Below are 5,558 nucleotides of genomic sequence, written 5' to 3' on the forward strand. Positions count from 1 at the left end.
ATATATATGTATATTGAGCGTAGCCGTTGACAGTACCACCTGACTGGCCCTCATGCTAGTGGCACGTAAAAGCACCCACTACATTCTTGGAGTGGTTGGAATTAGGAAGGGCATCCAGCTGTAGAAACTCTGCAAGATTAGATTGGAGCCTGGTGCAGCGGTCTGGCTCACTTGTCCCCAGTCAAACCGTCCAACCCATGCCAGTGAGGAAAGCGGATGTTAAACGATGATGATGATGATATACATACACACACACACACATATATATATATATATATATCATACATACATACTTACATACATACATACATACATACATACATACATACATACATATATATATATATATATATATATATATATATATATATATATATATATATATATATATATATATATATGACAGACTTTTTCAGTTTCCATCAACACGATCCATTCATAAGGTTGTGGTCAGCTGAGGGCTATAGTAGAAGACGCTTATCCAAGGTGTCACACAGTGGGGTTGAATCCAAAATGTGGTTGGGAAGCAAACTTCTTACTACACAGCCATGCTTGCATCTATGTGCAGTAAAACAATAGTCATGAGAAATTACTCCAAGTCTGTTAGCAGCAACACATATAATTGTTCAGTTAGGCATGCAGTCTACGAGAAATATCAATTTCAGAATGTTGAAGGAAGAATTTTATATTCTTGGACTGAATATTTTGCTCTGCATAGTTCTAAGCACAGACACAGTAGTATGATTAAGAAGTCTGTTTTGAATTCATGTGGTTCCAGGTTCAATCTCACTCTATGGCACCTTGTACAAGTATATTTTCTGCCTCAGCATTAGCTTGATCAATGCTTTGTAAGAAGAATTTGGTTGACAAGATGTTTGTTAGGCTATCTTATCTTGTCTGTCTATCTATCTATCTATCTATCTATCTATCTATCTATCTATCTATCTATCTATCTGCCTGCCTACTTGCCTGCCTGTCTGCCTGTCTGTCTGTCTGTACATTCATACATACATACATACATGCATACAGACATACATCTGTTTGACGCAGGTCAAACTCATTAGGCACCAGCAAATCTGCAACAGACATGGACATCCCTCTGTAAATCTTCACTTGTGAGGCCAAACCAAGAAGTACGAATATAAATATATATTTGGGCAAGTGCCTTTTACTATAGCCTCAAGCCGACCAAAGCCTTGTGAGTGGATTTGGTAGATGGAAGCTGAAAGAAACCCATCATACATATATATATACAAACATATATATACATATATCATCATCATCATCATTGTTTAACGTCCATCTGCCATGCATGCATAGGTAGGATAGTTGACAGGGGCCAGCCAGGTAGAAAAACTACTCTAGGCTAGTGTGTCTATTTTGGCAGGGATTTTACAGCTGGATGCCCTTCCTAACACAGAGTGGACTCAATGCCTTTTACGTGACACTAGCACAGGCAAAGTTAGTTTCGGCATGAATTTTACAGCTGGGTGCACTTCCAAACACCAACCACATTACAGTATGGACAGAACACTTTTAACGTGCCATCACCACTGGCAGGGTAACCAAGTAACTTGCAAGACAAGGAATTATGAGAGGGGCAGGGCATTTGAACAGGAGAACTTGTGTATACATACATACATACATGTATATATATATATGAGAATTCATGAAAAAACAACAGACGAAGACAGGTGGTGTAAACAACAAATGGGTGTATTAGTATAACGCTCAGGAATAGAGAAAGTCTTTAATGTTTCAAGCCTATGCTCTTCAACAGAAAGGAACACAGAAAGAAACAAGGAGAGAAACAAAGAGAGAAAAAAAATATGTGTGTAGTGGTCAGCGATCTATCATGGCGAATGCCAGATATACAAGTAGGCAGGTATTTATTTATATATATGCATACTGCTTCATTTGTTGAAGCTGGTTGGTGATGCAAGTCACATGTTCAGTTTGCAGAAACAGAACTTGTCCCAGAACTAAATAAATATTTTCACATGTTGGTTCATTGCAATTCTTTTCAGCTTGTTTCTTATTTGTCCTTTATACCAGTAATTCTAAAGTTCAGGAAAAAAAAATTGAACTAGGCTTATTTAGTGAAAAAAATTACTAATTTTGTTTGTATTTTATACCTCTTTAGAATTAATGCTCTATATCGCATACTTCTTAATTATTGTGTTGTTGCTCATAAAGTAGTCTAATTCTGAACACAGTAATTGGTTCTGGCATCTGTTAATCATTAGTTCATAAATAGGTGAAATAACATTGTTGTGTTGCTATTTTTATTTTAAATTTCCTTTTAACCAGTTGTTTCATTATAGTAGAAGAATAAACTCAAATTACTGAACAAAACAAAGTAGGAGCAAATTTACTTTCAAAAACTTGCCCAGGGGTAAATGAAATAATAAAGATGAAAGAAATAGTTGGATATCCTTGTTTTAAAACATGCCGAAGACTTTTTTTTGTTGATCATTGGAAAGGTTCTTTTTTTATGCTATGACTGCTGTTTGGATGCTTAACTGTAGCAGTATAGTGTTTATAGAATTTGAACTTCTTAATAATGGTTATCTTGAGATCTGTTTTTAGTATATTTTCTTAAACTTGGTGTAATTCAGATTATTTGGACCTTCCTATAAACTTACTGTTTCATTTCATGTAATTATTATTATTATTACCTCTGGCTTAGTGAAAGTGGAGGTATTGTTTTCAGTTGTGTTTGTTTGTTAATTTGTCCATGGACAAGATATTTCAAGAACTGCTGGATTGATTCAGATGAAACTTTCAGGGATGTTTGGCCTCGTGACTGGCATGAACTGATTAGATTTTGGGATCAATCCGGTACTGAACAAGAATTTGGGATTATTTTTCTTGTTTTTTATTTAATTTTTTTGAGAGCAGTCTGGTTCATTTTTAGTATTCTCATTTGTGAGAGCAGTTAAGTTTATTTTAGATATTCTCATTTTTAAAAATCATCTCTGGTAAATAGTGGAAAGAATGTTGGTACTGCCTTGGTGGAGGTTTGCGCTCTCTGAGTGCTCTTGTTATTATTATTATTATTATTATTATTATTATTATTATTATTATTATTATTATTATTATTATTATTGAGTGAGAGAGCAGCGCATGCCATCAAAGTGACACCAGGGTAAAATATACGAAGCCCATTATACCCATCATGACTACCTGTCTGATAAGGGTACACCAGGCACATGCATCACAACCATATGTGCGTGACATGGTGATCTCATATCAAGATAAACAACATATGACCTCACAGGTGGGGCCCAGTTAGAATCTTCATCAGGTCGAGTAGCCCATCCCGCTCAAAAGGTCCCTGAATAAGGTTTGTTTAAGGATGTTGAGAAAAACACCCATGTTTCCAAAGGTGAATTGTTCAAACCCCAAAGAATTCCTCTCAACACATGGCTATGATGCTCCCCCACTACTTCTGATCATGATTAGAGATGCACATATCGTCAGCCACCAAGGGACATGCTCAACTGGTTAAGGTCAAACAACTGTCAAGCAAATCTGTGGTATTAAGCAGAATATTTGCTGTAGCCTATCTTTTATACCAAGACAAGACAATGTACATGATAACACTTCCAATCAGTTAACATCAGAAGCCATGATATCCACTGCCTGGTACTGCATCAGGGCATTTATTATTATTATTATTATTATTATTATTATTATTATTATTAAGGTAGTGAGCAGGCTGAATTGTTAGTATGTCATACAAAACGCTTAGAAGCATTTCTTCTGGCTCTTTACAATCTAAGTTTAAATTCCAACGAAGTCAACTTTGCATTTTATCCTTTTTGGACCAATAAAATAAGCACCAGTTGAGCACAGGGGTCAATGTAATCAACTAGCTCCCCCATCCTCCAAAATTTCAAGCCTTGTGCCAATAGCAGAAAGAATTATTATCAGTCGTAGTATCAATAATATTAATGTTATTCAGTAGTCTTATTTTTATTGCATTCTTTCACTGCACTACAAAAGCTAGCTCAGTGTGCCTTGGGTATGTACTGTGGTTTGTTTTGGTTTTGCTATTTTTAATGTTTTGAAAGTTCTCTACATAGGATATATGTGATTCCTAGCAATACTATTTTCTCTATGTTATATATATTTCAAATCCTGGTGCTCTTGTTATGTATTTGTCTGAATATTTTTTGACCATACCTAAAATACACATTATTATAAGAATTGTGTCTGTCTTCAGGTTCTACATCCCGGTTGTCTCTATTTTCTCTCTTTCTTTTAGAGATACATTGTTATTGTTGTTGTTAATAATAATAATGATAATAATAATAATAATAATAATAATAATAATAATAATAATAATAATAATAATAATACTTCACAATAAATAATGGACATGATGTGCTAGACAGAGGCATGCTGCTATGAAACAACAGTCAAAATATCTGTAATTTCTTTCCTTTTTCTAAAGAACAGCTACAACAAGAATAAAATGAGTTAGGTATTCAGAAAAGCTATAATGAACAACTTGTTTGCATTGTTACTTACCTGCTTATAGCTTCCCCTTTTGCTATCATCGTTCGTAATATTTTCTTTTAACATATCCAATCAGTGACTTGATTTCCCTCAAGAATGTTACATGATTGACATTTTGGTTGTTGAATTCTCTGAGAAACCCTTACAGTCAAATTGGGATTATTAGCATCAGATTAAAAGAATTCTTTGGATGAGCAATATAAGCCAAAAGGATAACTTGAATAGAAACAAGTGAAGGATAAAACTAGAAATTTTGAGTATATGATAGTGGCAGTAAGAGAAAATCTAATGAGAATTTGTGCAGAAGAACAGTAAAATAATATTAGACTATTGTCAGAGAAGTAATAAGATATATGTTCGTAATTACTGAGAAACAAATAGTAACTACACAATTTATGACATGCATTCACTTACAATTCCCAATGATTCTATCATATAAAGAATTTCTTCTCAGCAATTCCATTTTTCTTTTACAGGCTTCAGTCTATAGACTGAAGCTATGATGGTGCACTATATTCAAGGGTATCTTGTCGGTCATGTTAAACCCAATGCTTATTTCAGAATGATACTTTAGTATTCATTTTATCGATGACTATTTATTATTTCATATTATTTAATAATCCTTTCTATTATAAGCACAAGGCCTGAAATTTTAGGGAGAGTGCTACTTGATTATATCTGCCCCAGAGTTTGGCTGGTACTTAATCTATCGACTTCAAAAGGATGAAAGGTGACATCAGCAGAATCTGAACTCAGAATGTAAAGACAGACAAAATATTGTTAAGCATTTGATTCAGTATGCTAATAATTCTGCCTGTGTTACCACCTTCATGTCATTTAATAACAAAATTCTCAAAGATCCTTTGTCATGCAAGTTACTTGGTGACTCTGTCAGTGCAGGTGCCACTTACAAAGCATCCAGTTCACACTGTAAAGTGGTTGGCATTTGGAAGGGCATCCAACTGTAAAAATACCACGCCAAAACTGACCATACGGTGCTGATGTCATGTAAAAAGCACTCAGTCCACTTTGCA

The sequence above is a fragment of the Octopus bimaculoides genome, chromosome 7 (assembly GCF_001194135.2).
Source record: "Octopus bimaculoides isolate UCB-OBI-ISO-001 chromosome 7, ASM119413v2, whole genome shotgun sequence".
Taxonomy (NCBI): domain Eukaryota; kingdom Metazoa; phylum Mollusca; class Cephalopoda; order Octopoda; family Octopodidae; genus Octopus; species Octopus bimaculoides.